This window comes from Pseudophryne corroboree, chromosome 2 (assembly GCF_028390025.1).
Source record: "Pseudophryne corroboree isolate aPseCor3 chromosome 2, aPseCor3.hap2, whole genome shotgun sequence".
Classification (NCBI taxonomy): Eukaryota; Metazoa; Chordata; class Amphibia; order Anura; family Myobatrachidae; genus Pseudophryne; species Pseudophryne corroboree.
In genome coordinates this window covers 5,274,197-5,293,759 of record NC_086445.1, presented here as the reverse complement: position 1 = coordinate 5,293,759, position 19,563 = coordinate 5,274,197, and the positions used below count along the sequence as shown (strand labels likewise).

Below are 19,563 nucleotides of genomic sequence, written 5' to 3'. Positions count from 1 at the left end.
GGGAAAGAGCCAACTTTGTCTATTCGTTTAGAAGCTCCGAGTTCTACAGTTAAAGTTTCAGCTCTACTAGATTCCAGTGCGACCGAGAATTTCATCACCTCAGCCTTTGTCATATGATCTAAAAGTTCAAACTGTGCCTCTGGAAGTAGCAGTTGCTGTTACAGCAGTAGATGGAAGTTGAATTCCTGACGGCATAATTACTCATCGAACCGTATGTCTCAAGATGAAAGTTGGTGTGCTCCATTCTGAATATATTTCCTTCCTCGTGATTCCCAAAGCCTCTCATTAGGTGATACTTGGATTACCTTGGCTGCAGAAACATAATCCACAATTCAACTGGCAAACCATGGAAATTCTTTTGTGGGGTGAATCTTGTTCCAAGGACTGTTTAGCTTCAATTATACCCCTCCAGTCAGTCAGTCTTCCCGAGTTACCTTCAGTCTATCAATCTTTTGTGGATGTCTTCAGTAAACAAGTGGCAGACTCTTTACCCCCTCATCACGAATGGGACTGTCCAATTGTTTTGGTGCCGGGCAAAACACCTCCTAGGGGGCGAATTTATCTGCTGTCCATCCCAGAGACTCAAGCTATGTCCGAGTATATACAAGAGAATTTATCCAAAGGATTTATTAGACCATCTTCTTCACCTGCAGGAGCCGGATTCTTCTTCGTTAAGAAGAAAGACGGTGGTTTACGACCATGCATAGATTATCACTGACTTAATGAGATCACTGTGAAGAACAAGTACCCATTGCCGTTAATTCCAGAATTATTTGACCAGGTAAAGGGAGCTACTGTGTTTACAAAATTAGATCTTCGTGGAGCCTACAATTTAATCCGCATCCGTGCAGGGGACAAATGGAAGACTGCCTTTAATACCCGGGATGGGCATTACGAATACCTTGTAATGCCTTTTGGTCTTTCAAATGCTCCTGCAGTTTTCCAAAGCTATGTGAACGAACTTTTTCGAGATCTTCTCTACAAGTGTTTAGTAGTGTACTTGGATGAAATCTTAATATTCTCCAAGGATCTGAAGTCTCACCGTCACCAAGTTAGAGAGGTACTGACACGTCTGAGGAAAAATCGACTATATTGTAAATTGGAGAAGTGTACATTTGAAGTATCTTCTATACCGTTCCTTGGTTACATAATTTCTGGATCAGAGCTATGTATGGATCCCGGTAAGGTACAAGCTATCCGAGACTGCTCCACTCCTACGACTCTCAAGGGGATTCAGCGATTTCTTGGCTTTGCTAATTTTTATAGGAAATTCATTAAGAATTACTCTATGTTGGCCGCTCCCATCACAGCCCTGACTCACAAGGGAGCAAATCCTACGAACTGGTCTTCTGAAGCAATCAAAGCCTTCTCCGATTTAAAGCAAACCTTTGGGTCAGCACCCATTCTTCGACAGCCTGATTTGAACCGTCCCTTTCTAGTGGAGGTAGACGCATCTACAGAAGCAGTAGGAGCTGTGTTGTCACAAGTCTTTGAAGATAAAAAAGTCCATCCCTGCGGATATTTCTCACGTAAGTTCCTACCGGCCGAATGTAATTATGCAATTAGGGAGCAGGAATTACTTGCCATCAAATTGGTGTTTGAGGAGTGGAGATACCTTCTAGAGGGAGCACAACACCCCATTACAGTAAATACTGATCATAAGAATCTTCTACTGTATATCTGCAGTCGGCTCAGTGTTTTAATCCATGACAAGCTCGATGGGCTCTTTTCTTCACCCAGTCCTTCAATTCTTCTGAATCAAATGTTGCTACCACGAATCAAGCCATAGTGAGTCCTACATCCTTTTTAATAACTCGAACTTCTCCGGTCCCGGTTCCTCCACCTGGAAAAACCTTTGTCGCCACAAATCTTTGCAAACGACTACTTACTTGGGCTCACTCTTCATCCTTCATGGGTCATCCTGGGGTACTAAAGACTCTTAAATTTATTCAACAGTCTTACTGGTGGCCACATCTTAAAGCCGATGTTCAAGAGTTTATAGCAGCATGTCCTAAATGTGCACAACATAAGAGTCCAAGGGGTTTTCCTCCAGGTTTGTTACATCCGTTATCTATACCTAAACAACCGTGGACTCATATCTCAATGGATTTCATGACCGATAAACCTCCATCAAAAGGGTGGAATACCATTTGGGTGATAGTGGATCGATTTTCGAAAATGGCGCATTTCATTCCATTAACTGGATTACCATCAGCCCCTTCACTAACCAGATTGTTCATTTCTAAGATCATTAAGTTGTATCGCCTTCCTCGAGAGATCACCTCTGATCGGGGAACACAGTTTGTAGCCAAGTTTTGGAGGTCGCTTTGTTCATCTCTAAGGATTAAGTTGAATTTTTCAACGGCATATCATCCCCAGACAGATGGACAAACTGAGAGAGTAAATCAAGATCTTGAAACCTTTCTCCTGTTATAAATATCTTCCTCACAGGATGATTGGATTGACTACCTTCCATTGGCAGAATTCGCTCATAATAATTTCTTTAATTCGTCTTCAGAATTAATTAATAAATATATGAAACAGAACTTTCTTCGTCCTCCCTGCTTTCGTCATACCCCAGCACCTACACCTTTGGTTGGTCCAGGGTTAACAGATTCACAAAAATACTCTGCCTTGACATCTACATTGTGACCAAGTGAGAAATTCCTGGATACAGTGTATTGTTGATAGTTCTTTAAAATGTTGAAATTGTTTTCACGAAATCTGGTTGTAAGTGAATGAGTGATTCTGCCTATGTATTGCAGTATACAAGGGTGCTGCTATACAGAAATGCGATAGGTAGTATCACAACTGATAAACACCTGAATCTGGAATTTCTCTTTAGTGTTATGTGATAGAGGAGAAATTGTGTTTGGGCATTAACACATAGGATCAGGGATAAGTTCCTGAACGTATGTGTCTACAGGCAAAGCTGCCATCAGAAATTGTGGAGTCCAGGACTGACAAAATAGGCAGGACCCCCCCCCTGAAAAAATAGGTGGACAGGGCTGTCAATAATGTGGGTGGCATGGCAGCGGGGGTGGGGCATCAGTTGGTGCATAACCATTTAAAAAAAAACAAACATGTCAGTCTTTCAATATTTATAATAGTTATATATTAAAGAATAATAGTGACCTAAAGATTTAAAATAGTGTCCCCAGCTGACTATCGGTCCGTGATGTGCTGCTGGGGCCACCCAGGGTCTTGTCAGGAATTCCAGTGCCGGCATCACCCCCTGATGACAGATCTATTAACAGGCACTGCAAACCAGAAAACAGACAATTTGCAGCATATTTTTGGGTCTGTTCAGACCCAAAAAGAAATATGTGTTAAATGCAGCATACAAGCTGAAGTTTGGGGCTAATTGAATATCCTGGGGGATCAATACACCCGCTGTAAATGACTGCGGCTACTTGAATTCCCCTCATAACCTCCAAAGATTTATTGACCATAAAATTGTTTGCAATGCATCTAGTTTTGCCACATTTATAGAATCCCTCAGTTAATGAGGTAACCAACTTATTTTCCCCAATTCATAATTAGTTGTGGATTTGGTCTTAATGTTCCTGCTTTTCTTAAACATAACTTTCAGCTAGCAGTCTAATGTTTTATTTAGAATAGAATCTTGTAAAAAGCTAAAATTGTTGATAAGTATGTTCTTAATTTGGCTAGAGCTAGTATTGAATTTTGGTATAAAATAAATATGATAATTAGACTTTACATTAAACTTATTGCGAGAATTATTATGGGAATAATCATATGTTCTTGGAAAAGGGAAAATCCGAATGATCTTATTTTACTGCTTTGTTATGCATGCAAGAGAGATGCTGGATAGCCTCATGAAGCAATTGTGAAATAGTCTATTGAATTGGCTTTGTGGTACATTCTAAAGTCAAAGTTTATAATGCTCATTTGAAAAATGAAGAAAATTACTACAAACAACTATATATTTTTTTGTATTTGATTGTGGAAATTTTGAAGCCCTCTGAGGAGATTGTTTCAATATAAGTTGATGTTCAAAACTGCCCATGTATAGGTTAGCAAAGCTAGGAGTGAACCTAGTGCCCATGGCCGTTTCTGCCACCTGACGTAAAAAACAATCTTCAAACTTGAAAAATGTGTGTGTAGAATAAAAGGAATTGAATCTAAAATAAACAGCTTAAGGTCTTCATAAATCTCTATATCCACTGCAAGATAAATAACTGTACCTTCTAGTCCCAAGTCATGAGGTATGTAGGTGAACAATGCCTGTACACCAAAGAAAAACATGAGCAATTGGATTTCCATTTATGGGATTTTAAATCTACAACATATTTCTGTAAAATATAATAGACTGCTAAAATTTAGAAGTGAGGGACCCTTAACCAGATATAAAAAGAAGATATAGTAGGACAAAAGTTAGGACTGGCAGTGCTGCAGGTGCCACCAGTCATGATCAGTTTCCGGCAGTGGATGTTCTGTGCTCCCATTTGGGCATTCTAGTGGCCAGTGGCTGCTGGTGTCAAAGTGACTACATAGCTCACCCGCCCCTACAAACTAGTGCTATATCTGATGTATAGTATAATGTGCTGTGCCATATCTGATGTACAGTATAATGTGCTGTGCTATATCTGATGTACAGTATAATGTGCTGTGCCATATATGATGTACAGTATAATGTGCTGTGCTATATATGATGTACAGTATAATGTGCTGTGTTATATCTGATGTACAGTATAATGTGTTGTGCCATATCTGATGTACAGTATAATGTGCTGTGTTATATCTGATGTACAGTATAATGTGCTGTGCCATATCTGATGTACAGTATAATGTGTTGTGCTATATCTGGTGTACAGTATAATGTGCTGTGCTATATCTGATGAAAAATAGAATGTGCTGTGCTATATATGATGTACAGTATAATGTGCTGTGCCATATCTGATGTACAGTTTAGTGTGCTGTGCCATATCTGATGTACAGTATAATGTGCTGTGTTATATCTGATGTACAGTATAATGTGCTGTGCTATATACGATGTACAGTATAATGTGCTGTGTTATATCTGATGTACAGTATAATGTGCTGTGCTATATCTGATGTACAGTATAATGTGCTGTGTCATATCTGTTGTACAGTATAATGTGCTGTGCCATATCTGATGTACAGTATAATGTGCTGTGCTATATCTGATGTACAGTAAAATGTACTGTGCTATATCGGATGTACAGTATAGTGTGCTGTGCCATATCTGATGTACAGTATAATGTGCTGTGCCATATCTGATGTACAGTATAATGTGCTGTGCCATATCTGATGTACAGTATAATGTGCTGTGCCATATCTGATGTACAGTATAATGTGCTGTGCCATATCTGATGTACAGTATAATGTGCTGTGCCATATCTGATGTACAGTATAATGTGCTGTATCATATCTGATGTACAGTATAATGTGCTGTGCCATATCTGATGTACAGTATAATGTGCTGTGCTATATCTGATGTACAGTATAATGTGCTGTGCCATATCTGATGTACAGTATAATGTGCTGTGCCATATTTGATGTACAGTATAGTGTGCTGTGTTATATCTGATGTACAATATAGTGCACTGTACCATATCTTTAAAAGGTGCTGTGCCATATCTGACGTACAGTATAATGTGCTGTGCTATATATGATGTACAGTATAATGTGCTGTGCCATATCTGATGTACAGTAATATGTGCTGTGCTATATATGATATACAGTATAATGTGGTGGGCCATATATGATGTACAGTATAATGTGCTGTGCCATATATGATGTACAGTATAGTGTGCTGTGTTATATCTGATGTACAATATAGTGCACTGTACCATATCTTTATAAGGTGCTGTGCCATATCTGATGTACAGTATAATGTGCTGTGCCATATCTGATGTACAGTATAGTGTGCTGTGCCATATCTGATGTACAGAATAATGTGGTGTGCCATATCTGATGTACAGTATAATGTGCTGTGCCATATATGATGTACAGTATAATGTGCTGTGCCATATCTGATATACAGTATAATGTGCTGTGCCATATCTGATGTACAGTATAATGTGCTGTGCCATAACTGATGTACAGTATAATGTGCTGTGCTATATCTGATGAACAGTATAATGTGTTGTGCAATATATGATGTACAGTATAATGTGCTGTGTTATATCTGATGTACAATATAGTGCACTGTACCATATCTTTATAAGGTGCTGTGCCATATCTGATGTACAGTATAATGTGCTGTGCTATATATGATGTACAGTATAATGTGCTGTGCCATATCTGATGTACAGTATAATGTGCTGTGCTATATATGATGTACAGTATAATGTGGTGGGCCATATATGATGTACAGTATAATGTGCTGTGCCATATATGATGTACAGTATAGTGTGCTGTGTTATATCTGATGTACAATATAGTGCACTGTACCATATCTTTATAAGGTGCTGTGCCATATCTGATGTACAGTATAATGTGCTGTGCTATATATGATGTACAGTATAATGTGCTGTGCCATATCTGATGTACAGTATAGTGTGCTGTGCCATATCTGATGTACAGTATAATGTGGTGTGCCATATCTGACGTACAGTATAATGTGCTGTGCAATATCTGATGTACAGTATAATGTACTGTGCCATATCTGATGTACAGTATAGTGTGCTGTGCTATATCTGATGTACAGTATAATGTGCTGTGCCATATCTGATGTACAGTATAATGTGCTGTGCCATATCTGATGTACAGTATAATGTGCTGTGCCATATCTGATGTACAGTATAATGTGCTGTGCCATATCTGATGTACAGTATAATGTGCTGTGCCATATCTGATGTACAGTATAATGTGCTGTATCATATCTGATGTACAGTATAATGTGCTGTGCCATATCTGATGTACAGTATAATGTGCTGTGCCATATCAGATGTACAGTATAATGTGCTGTGCCATATATGATGTACAGTATAGTGTGCTTTGTTATATCTGATGTACAATATAGTGCACTGTACCATATCTTTATAAGGTGCTGTGCCATATCTGATGTACAGTATAATGTGCTGTGCTATATATGATGTACAGTATAATGTGCTGTGCCATATCTGATGTACAGTATAATGTGCTGTGCTATATATGATGTACAGTATAATGTGGTGGGCCATATATGATGTACAGTATAATGTGCTGTGCCATATATGATGTACAGTATAGTGTGCTGTGTTATATCTGATGTACAATATAGTGCACTGTACCATATCTTTATAAGGTGCTGTGCCATATCTGATGTACAGTATAATGTGCTGTGCTATATATGATGTACAGTATAATGTGCTGTGCCATATCTGATGTACAGTATAGTGTGCTGTGCCATATCTGATGTACAGTATAATGTGGTGTGCCATATCTGATGTACAGTATAATGTGTTGTGCCATATATGATGTACAGTTTAATGTGCTGTGCCATATCTGATGTACAGTATAATGTGCTGTGCCATATCTGATGTACAGTATAATGTGCTGTGCCATAACTGATGTACAGTATAATGTGCTGTGCTATATCTGATGTACAGTATAATGTACTGTGCCATATCTGATGTACTGTATAATGTGCTGTGCCATATCTGATGTACAGTATAATGTGCTGTGCTATAGCTGATGTACAGTATAATGTGCTGTGCCATATCTGATGTACGGTATAATGTGCTGTGCCATATCTGATGTACAGTATAATGTGCTGTGCCATATCTGATGTACAGTATAATGTGCTGTGCCATATCTGATGCACAGTATAATGTGCTGTGCCATATATGATGTACAGTATAATGTGCTGTGCCATACCTGATGAACAGTATAATGTGCTGTGCCATATCTGATGTACAGTATAATGTGCTGTACCATATCTGATGTACAGTATAATGTGGTGTGCTATATCTGATGTACAGTATAATGTGCTGTGCCATATCTGATGTACAGTATAATGTGCTGTGCTATATCTAATGTACAGTATAATGTGCTGTGCCATATCTGATGAACAGTATAATGTGCTGTGCTATATCTGATGTACTGTATAATGTGCTGTGCCATATCTGATGTACAGTATAATGTGCTGTGCCATATCTGATGTACAGTATAATGTGCTGTGCCATATCTGATGTACAGTATAATGTGCTGTGCCATATCTGATGTACAGTATAATGTGCTGTGCTATATCTGATGTACTGTATAATGTGCTGTGCCATATCTGATGTACAGTATAATGTGCTGTGCTATATCTGATGTACAGTATAATGTGCTGTGCCATATCTGATGTACAGTATAATGTGCTGTGCTATATCTGATGTACAGTATAATGTGCTGTGCTATATCTGATGTACAGTATAATGTGCTGTGCCATATCTGATGTACAGTATAATGTGCTGTGCCATATATGATGTACAGTATAATGTGCTGTGCCATATATGATATACAGTATAATGTGCTGTGCTATATATGATGTACAGTATAATGTGCTGTGCCATATCTGATGTACAGTATAATGTGCTGTGCTATATATGATGTACAGTATAATGTGGTGGGCCATATATGATGTACAGTATAATGTGCTGTGCCATATATGATGTACAGTATAGTGTGCTGTGTTATATCTGATGTACAATATAGTGCACTGTACCATATCTTTATAAGGTGCTGTGCCATATATGATGTACAGTATAATGTGCTGTGCTATATATAATGTACAGTATAATGTGCTGTGCCATATCTGATGTACAGTATAGTGTGCTGTGCCATATCTGATGTACAGTATAATGTGGTGTGCCATATCTGATGTACAGTATAATGTGCTGTGCCATATATGATGTACAGTATAATGTGCTGTGCCATATCTGATGTACAGTATAATGTGCTGTGCCATAACTGATGTACAGTATAATGTGCTGTGCTATATCTGATGAACAGTAAAATGTGTTGTGCCATATATGATGTACAGTATAATGTGCTGTGTTATATCTGATGTACAATATAGTGCACTGTACCATATATTTATAAGGTGCTGTGCCATATCTGATGAACAGTATAATGTGCTGTGCTATATATGATGTACAGTATAATGTGCTGTGCCATATCTGATGTACAGTATAATGTGCTGTGCTATATATGATGTACAGTACAATGTGGTGGGCCATATATGATGTACAGTATAATGTGCTGTGCCATATATGATGTACAGTATAGTGTGCTGTGTTATATCTGATGTACAATATAGTGCACTGTACCATATCTTTATAAGGTGCTGTGCCATATCTGATGTACAGTATAATGTGCTGTGCTATATATGATGTACAGTATAATGTGCTGTGCCATATCTGATGTACAGTATAGTGTGCTGTGCCATATCTGACGTACAGTATAATGTGGTGTGCCATATCTGATGTACAGTATAATGTGCTGTGCAATATCTGATGTACAGTATAATGTGCTGTGCTATATCTGATGTACAGTATAATGTACTGTGCCATATCTGATGTACAGTATAGTGTGCTGTGCCATATCTGATGTACAGTATAATGTGCTGTGCCATATCTGATGTACAGTATAATGTGCTGTGCCATATCTGATTTACAGTATAATGTGCTGTGCCATATCTGATGTACAGTATAATGTGCTGTGCCATATCTGATGTACAGTATAATGTGCTGTATCATATCTGATGTACAGTATAATGTGCTGTGCCATATCTGATGTACAGTATAATGTGCTGTGCTATATCTGATGTACAGTATAATGTGCTGTGCCATATCTGATGTACAGTATAATGTGCTGTGCCATATATGATGTACAGTATAATGTGCTGTGCCATATATGATGTACAGTATAGTGTGCTGTGTTATATCTGATGTACAATATAGTGCACTGTACCATATCTTTATAAGGTGCTGTGCCATATCTGATGTACAGTATAATGTGCTGTGCTATATATGATGTACAGTATAATCTGCTGTGCCATATCTGATGTACAGTATAGTGTGCTGTGCCATATCTGATGTACAGTATAATGTGGTGTGCCATATCTGATGTACAGTATAATGTGCTGTGCCATATATGATGTACAGTATAATGTGCTGTGCCATATCTGATGTACAGTATAATGTGCTGTGCCATATCTGATGTACAGTATAATGTGCTGTGCCATAACTGATGTACAGTATAATGTGCTGTGCTATATCTGATGAACAGGTAAATGTGTTGTGCCATATATGATGTACAGTATAATGTGCTGTGTTATATCTGATGTACAATATAGTGCACTGTACCATATCTTTATAAGGTGCTGTGCCATATCTGATGTACAGTATAATGTGCTGTGCTAATATGATGTACAGTATAATGTGCTGTGCCATATCTGATGTACAGTATAATGTGCTGTGCTATATATGATGTACAGTATAATGTGGTGGGCCATATATGATGTACAGTATAATGTGCTGTGCCATATATGATGTACAGTATAGTGTGCTGTGTTATATCTGATGTACAATATAGTGCACTGTACCATATCTTTATAAGGTGCTGTGCCATATCTGATGTACAGTATAATGTGCTGTGCTATATATGATGTACAGTATAATGTGCTGTGCCATATCTGATGTACAGTATAGTGTGCTGTGCCATATCTGATGTACAGTATAATGTGGTGTGCCATATCTGATGTACAGTATAATGTGCTGTGCCATATATGATGTACAGTATAATGTGCTGTGCCATATCTGATGTACAGTATAATGTGCTGTGCCATATCTGATGTACAGTATAATGTGCTGTGCCATATATGATGTACAGTATAATGTGCTGTGCCATATCTGATGTACAGTATAATGTGCTGTGCCATAACTGATGTACAGTATAATGTGCTGTGCTATATCTGATGTACAGTATAATGTGCTGTGCCATATCTGATGTACAGTATAATGTGCTGTGCCATATCTGATGTAAAGTATAATTTGCTGTGCTATATCTGATGTACAGTATAATGTGCTGTGCTATATCTGATGTACAGTATAATGTGCTGTGCCATATCTGATGAACAGTATAATGTGCTGTGCTATATCTGATGTACTGTATAATGTGCTGTGCCATATCTGATGTACAGTATAATGTGCTGTGCCATATCTGATGTACAGTATAATGTGCTGTGCTATATCTGATGTACAGTATAATGTGCTGTGCCATATCTGATGTACAGTATAATGTGCTGTGCTATATCTGATGTACTGTATAATGTGCTGTGCCATATCTGATGTACAGTATAATGTGCTGTGCTATATCTGATGTACAGTATAATGTGCTGTGCCATATCTGATGTACAGTATAATGTGCTGTGCCATATCTGATGTACAGTATAATGTGCTGTGCTATATCTGATGTACAGTATAATGTGCTGTGCCATATCTGATGTACAGTATAATGTGCTGTGCCATATATGATGTACAGTATAATGTGCTGTGCCATATATGATATACAGTATAATGTGCTGTGCTATATATGATGTACAGTATAATGTGCTGTGCCATATCTGATGTACAGTATAATGTGCTGTGCTATATATGATGTACAGTATAATGTGGTGGGCCATATATGATGTACAGTATAATGTGCTGTGCCATATATGATGTACAGTATAGTGTGCTGTGTTATATCTGATGTACAATATAGTGCACTGTACCATATCTTTATAAGGTGCTGTGCCATATCTGATGTACAGTATAATGTGCTGTGCTATATATAATGTACAGTATAATGTGCTGTGCCATATCTGATGTACAGTATAGTGTGCTGTGCCATATCTGATGTACAGTATAATGTGGTGTGCCATATCTGATGTACAGTATAATGTGCTGTGCCATATATGATGTACAGTATAATGTGCTGTGCCATATCTGATGTACAGTATAATGTGCTGTGCCATATCTGATGTACAGTATAATGTGCTGTGCCATAACTGATGTACAGTATAATGTGCTGTGCTATATCTGATGAACAGTATAATGTGTTGTGCCATATATGATGTACAGTATAATGTGCTGTGTTATATCTGATGTACAATATAGTGCACTGTACCATATATTTATAAGGTGCTGTGCCATATCTGATGAACAGTATAATGTGCTGTGCTATATATGATGTACAGTATAATGTGCTGTGCCATATCTGATGTACAGTATAATGTGCTGTGCTATATATGATGTACAGTACAATGTGGTGGGCCATATATGATGTACAGTATAATGTGCTGTGCCATATATGATGTACAGTATAGTGTGCTGTGTTATATCTGATGTACAATATAGTGCACTGTACCATATCTTTATAAGGTGCTGTGCCATATCTGATGTACAGTATAATGTGCTGTGCTATATATGATGTACAGTATAATGTGCTGTGCCATATCTGATGTATAGTATAGTGTGCTGTGCCATATCTGACGTACAGTATAATGTGGTGTGCCATATCTGATGTACAGTATAATGTGCAGTGCAATATCTGATGTACAGTATAATGTGCTGTGCTATATCTGATGTACAGTATAATGTACTGTGCCATATCTGATGTACAGTATAGTGTGCTGTGCCATATCTGATGTACAGTATAATGTGCTGTGCCATATCTGATGTACAGTATAATGTGCTGTGCCATATCTGATTTACAGTATAATGTGCTGTGCCATATCTGATGTACAGTATAATGTGCTGTGCCATATCTGATGTACAGTATAATGTGCTGTATCATATCTGATGTACAGTATAATGTGCTGTGCCATATCTGATGTACAGTATAATGTGCTGTGCTATATCTGATGTACAGTATAATGTGCTGTGCCATATCTGATGTACAGTATAATGTGCTGTGCCATATATGATGTACAGTATAATGTGCTGTGCCATATATGATGTACAGTATAGTGTGCTGTGTTATATCTGATGTACAATATAGTGCACTGTACCATATCTTTATAAGGTGCTGTGCCATATCTGATGTACAGTATAATGTGCTGTGCTATATATGATGTACAGTATAATCTGCTGTGCCATATCTGATGTACAGTATAGTGTGCTGTGCCATATCTGATGTACAGTATAATGTGGTGTGCCATATCTGATGTACAGTATAATGTGCTGTGCCATATATGATGTACAGTATAATGTGCTGTGCCATATCTGATGTACAGTATAATGTGCTGTGCCATATCTGATGTACAGTATAATGTGCTGAGCCATAACTGATGTACAGTATAATGTGCTGTGCTATATCTGATGAACAGTTAAATGTGTTGTGCCATATATGATGTACAGTATAATGTGCTGTGTTATATCTGATGTACAATATAGTGCACTGTACCATATCTTTATAAGGTGCTGTGCCATATCTGATGTACAGTATAATGTGCTGTGCTAATATGATGTACAGTATAATGTGCTGTGCCATATCTGATGTACAGTATAATGTGCTGTGCTATATATGATGTACAGTATAATGTGGTGGGCCATATATGATGTACAGTATAATGTGCTGTGCCATATATGATGTACAGTATAGTGTGCTGTGTTATATCTGATGTACAATATAGTGCACTGTACCATATCTTTATAAGGTGCTGTGCCATATCTGATGTACAGTATAATGTGCTGTGCTATATATGATGTACAGTATAATGTGCTGTGCCATATCTGATGTACAGTATAGTGTGCTGTGCCATATCTGATGTACAGTATAATGTGGTGTGCCATATCTGATGTACAGTATAATGTGCTGTGCCATATATGATGTACAGTATAATGTGCTGTGCCATATCTGATGTACAGTATAATGTGCTGTGCCATATCTGATGTACAGTATAATGTGCTGTGCCATAACTGATGTACAGTATAATGTGCTGTGCTATATCTGATGTACAGTATAATGTGCTGTGCCATATCTGATGTACAGTATAATGTGCTGTGCCATATCTGATGTAAAGTATAATTTGCTGTGCTATATCTGATGTACAGTATAATGTGCTGTGCTATATCTGATGTACAGTATAGTGTGCTGTGCCATATCTGATGTACAGTATAGTGTGCTGTGTTATATCTGATGTACAGTATAATGTGCTGTGTTATATCTGATGTACAGTATAATGTGCTGTGTTATATCTGATGTACAGTATGTGTTGTGCCATATCTGATGTACAGTATAATGTGCTGTGCCATATCTGATGTACAGTATAATGTGCTGTGTTATATCTGATGTACAGTATAATGTGGTGTGCCATATCTGATGTACAGTATAATGTGCTGTGTTATATCTGATGTACAGTATGTGTTGTGCCATATCTGATGTACAGTATAATGTGCTGTGCCATATCTGATGTACAGTATAATGTGCTGTGCCATATCTGATGTACAGTATAATGTGCTGTGCCATATCTGATGTACAGTATAGTGTGCTGTGCCATATCTGATGTACAGTATAATGCGCTGTGCTATAGCTGATGTACAGTATAATGTGCTGTGCTATATCTGATGTACAGTATAATGTGGTGTGCCATATCTGATGTACAGTATAATGTGCTGTGCTATATCTGATGTACAGTATAATGTGCTGTGCCATATCTGATGTACAGTATAATGTGTTGTGCCATATCAGATGTACACTATAATGTGCTGTGCCATATATGATGTACAGTATAATGTGCTGTGCCATATCTGATGTACAGTATAATGTGCTGTGCTATACCTGATGTACAGTATAATGTGCTGTGCTATATCTGATGTACAGTATAATGTGCTGTGCCATATCTGATGTACAGTATAATGTGGTGGGCTATATCTGATGTACAGTATAATGTGCTGTGCCATAACTGATGTACAGTATAATGTGCTGTGTTATATCTGATGTACAGTATAATGTGCTGTGCCATACCTGATGTACAGTATAATGTGCTGTGCCATATCTGATGTACAGTATAATGTGCTGTGCCATATCTGATGTACAGTATAATGTGCTGTGTTATATCTGATGTACAGTATAATGTGCTGTGCCATACCTGATGTACAGTATAATGTGCTGTGCCATATCTGATGTACAGTATAATGTGCTGTGCTATAGCTGATGTACTGCAATGAATGAGACATTATGTATAATATATATAGTACATTACCTGTCGCAGCTCCTCACACAGGAGGGTTATTACCCAGGCGTACAAGAGATATTCTCTCCAAGATGGATACGTCTGGAAATCAACTATCAGCACATAAGCAAAGAGCACCAGGAAGCCGACATATGACAGATAATTATAATAGAACTTGATTATTGGGGCGTTGAAGAAGGCCATGATCTTCCAGAGACAGCTGTAGGGTCTGGGTCTGTGAGAGAGAAAGAGACATCTTCCATTAGTATGTACAGTATAACGGGATCTACACATCATCCAGCCGTAGAGGAGACCAGACGTGTCCATGAGTACTGATCAGGGCCTGATCAACCAATAGGATGATCAGGCTGCAGCCTGGAGCGCTGGGTCCTGGGGGGGCACAGTGCCCGTCGCCTGCAGACTCACGGTGCTCACCCTAAATATTCTCGCCCTGGCTGGTTCTGTTCTCAGAGGAGCACTGCAGGTGCGGTGGACGTCATATGCAATACCCACCCGCGCTCCCAGGGCTGCTGCTGACACCGAGGGGGAAGGCCGGAGAGTGACAGTGTCTGCTGACGCCCCAGCACAGTGCACTGCAGCCACCAGCCTGTAAGACCGCCCGGAGTCACACCCAGTGCCTCTACTTTTATAGACTGGCCAACGGTAAGCTCCGAGACATTACTGCGCAGCATTAATACTATTAGCAGTTATGGAATGAGATGTCTACATTTGTAGTAGGGATTAAGAATTTGAAATTTATAATAAATAATATAATATTATATAAATAGGCGGAATACTTGACTATCTCAATCTGTATTTGACCAATTGCTAAAATATGAATTAGCGGAACTTCTTATGATAATGGCGATGTTGTGCTGCATAATTACATCTACTGTAAACAACTAATATCTACTGTAAACAACTAATATGAAGATGGACATTACAGGCGATTGTCAGATATATTGGTTTACGTGAATAAGTGGAGTGGGTTTGGAATATATTTTTTTTCTGAGGGGTTCTGGATCACATTGGCTGAATATGAGCGAAAAAAATATAAGCAAAACAATTGGTGGTGGGTGCTGGGAAAGGGGAGTGGCCACTTCTGTGTTAGTCTAGGGCGACTGGAACCTTTAATGAGACCCCGGGACTGATGGCTGCGCGTTGATGACTGATGCTTGGTAGATGTATGATATAGGTTTGTATGGTCACAGTTACAGCGTGTAATGTTGCGCAGCGCGATGTTTGGGACGTGGTGATGACACTGACAGGACTGTGGAAAGAGACTGTGGACATTTATACAGATGCAGGATGCTATTAGCATACCTCCCAACTGTCCCGGATTCAGTGAGAGTCTCGCTTTTCTGCAATGTCCCAATGCCGCGTGCGCAGGCTGCAGTATCCTGCAGGCAGTAGGAATGCGGGGGGGGGGGGCACTGCATGGTGAATGGATGGTGAGTGTATGCGCTCGGTGTGCTGTACAGTTGGTGCACGGAGGGGAAGGGGGTGACTAGCAGCTGCTGGAGTGCTGGGCTCACCCCCATAGTGACAATAAATGGGGGCGTGTCACACAGTCCAGCCCACAAAATGGCACACTTCAGGCACTAGGCCGCACCCCCTTTCACACACGTGTGCGAGAGAGATGTCAGGTGGGGATTTTTACAATGTAGGGAGGCGTGTATTAGCACAGGAAGAGAATCCTGACCTCTGGCAGCCATGGTCTCATCCTGCTTTCCCACTTCTGTCATTTTCCTACTCTCACTTGGGGCGGGATGTTCTTCTAATATACGTTGGCGCCCATCGCCGTTCATCACAGAGATGCTAATCGCTTATTTTGTATTCTATGCAAAAATGATCAGCATTGCGGCTGAGCAGATTATTATATGGACACGGTCGTGCTCTTATATTAAGGCTGAATTGAACAAACGTAATTCTCCCATAGGGAACTTCTGAGATGGGGGCATGGAGTTTGAGGGGCTACACCTCAAAAGTGATTTGATGTACTGAGCTGAAATTTGGCATGGACGTGTAGAATCGTCACCCGGTGCAGCATGCCAAATTTCAGGACAAAATAATAAAAAAATAGTAATTGGGAGTAATCTAAAGTTTAAACTGTAAGTTTTTTTCTGCTACTTCCTGTTTGGTTTTTTTGGACCGTTTTCCAATGTAGTCTATGGGGGAATTTTTTGGAAGGTAAAACTCAGGGTAGAGGATGAATTAAGAGTTGGGGTTCATTTTATTAGATAGAGGTTGTCCCAGTGTAGTGCCTTTTGGGGTTAAGATTTTTCAGAAAGTTACAATTTTTTTTTAAATTAAGTAAAATATGCCCCATCTTAAAGATAGGGCTTTTCAATTTGTTGCGCCTGAGCAGTGCTGCCTGTAAATGGGTGTACAAACATGGATGACGTTTTTCCCCCCTGCATCCAGTTTTTGATCGTAAACTGGAGGGGAATTGCAAATATTAGGTTTATACATTGGGGTGTTTTGGGGTTGGTAGGGGCACATTTTCACAGTAATTTGCCCTGGCACCACTCATATTAAAGAGTTTAATTGTCCGGTTTGAGCGGTGCCAGAGAGTGCTGTAACAGAATGTGACATCACTAATTTATTCAGAGCAATTCCAGCTGGGAGCGGGAAGTTCAAAACTGCTTTGCACTTGTACTATATATCCTGCCCAAAACACGAAAAGTGCCCGCCGCACATCTCTAGTATATACTGCCCTTTACTCTGTGTGTTATACTGTAATAATGGTACTTGTACGTTATACTGATAATGGCTATATACTGTATTTTCCTCTGTGAGTTATAGTGTAATAATGGTACCTGTACATTATACTGATAATGGGTATTTCCTCTGTGAGTTATAGGTGTAATAATAGGACATGTACATTATACTGATAATGGGTATATACTGTACTTTCCTCTGTGAGTTATAGTGTAATAATAGGACCTGTACATTATACTGATAATGGGTATATACTAGAGATGAGCGGGTTCGGGTTCTCTGAATCCGAACCCGCCCGAACTTCATGTTTTTTTTCACGGGTCCGAGCGACTCGGATCTTCCCGCCTTGCTCGGTTAACCCGAGCGCGCCCGAACGTCATCATGACGCTGTCGGATTCTCGCGAGGCTCGGATTCTATCGCGAGACTCGGATTCTATATAAGGAGCCGCGCGTCGCCGCCATTTTCACACGTGCATTGAGATTGATAGGGAGAGGACGTGGCTGGCGTCCTCTCCATTTAGATTAGGGTTGAGAGAGAGAGAGAGAGATTGACCTGAGGCTGTGATACTGTAGAAGAGAGTGCAGAGTTTAGTGACTGACGACCACAGTGACCACCAGACAGTGCAGTTGTTTGTTTTATTTAATATATCCGTTCTCTGCCTGAAAAAAACGATACACACAGTGACTCAGTCACATACCATATCTGTGTGCACTGCTCAGCCCAGTGTGCTGCATCAATGTATATATATATCTGACTGTGCTCAGCTCACACAGCTTATAATTGTGGGGGAGACTGGGGAGCACTGCAGTGCCAGTTATAGGTTATAGCAGGAGCCAGGAGTACATAATATTATATTAAAATTAAACAGTGCACACTTTTGCTGCAGGAGTGCCACTGCCAGTGTGACTAGTGACCAGTGACCTGACCACCAGTATATATAATATTAGTAGTATACTATCTCTTTATCAACCAGTCTATATTAGCAGCAGACACAGTACAGTGCGGTAGTTCACGGCTGTGGCTACCTCTGTGTCGGCACTCGGCAGCCCGTCCATAATTGTATATACCACCTAACCGTGGTTTTTTTTTCTTTCTTTATAGTCATACTAGTTACGAGTATACTATCTCTTTATCAACCAGTCTATATTAGCAGCAGACACAGTACAGTGCGGTAGTTCACGGCTGTGGCTACCTCTGTGTCGGCACTCGGCAGCCCGTCCATAATTGTATATACCACCTAACCGTGTTTTTTTTTTCTTTCTTTATACATACATACTAGTTACGAGTATACTATCTCTTTATCAACCAGTCTATATTAGCAGCAGACACAGTACAGTGCGGTAGTTCACAGCTGTGGCTACCTCTGTGTCGGCACTCGGCAGCCCGTCCATAATTGTATATACCACCTAACCGTGGTTTTTCTTTCTTTCTTTATACATACATACTAGTTACGAGTATACTATCTCTTTATCAACCAGTCTATATATTAGCAGCAGACACAGTACAGTGCGGTAGTTCACGGCTGTGGCTACCTCTGTGTCGGCACTCGGCAGCCCGTCCATAATTGTATATACCACCTAACCGTGGTTTTTTTTTCTTTCTTTATACATACATACTAGTTACGAGTATACTATCTCTTTATCAACCAGTCTATATATTAGCAGCA

General features: G+C 39.3%; 1 pseudogene; it reads right to left on the bottom strand.

The window, feature by feature from the left end:
* Positions 1–19,563, bottom strand: part of LOC134987843 (transient receptor potential cation channel subfamily M member 2-like) — a 539,791-nt pseudogene that overhangs the window by 156,186 nt on the left and 364,042 nt on the right.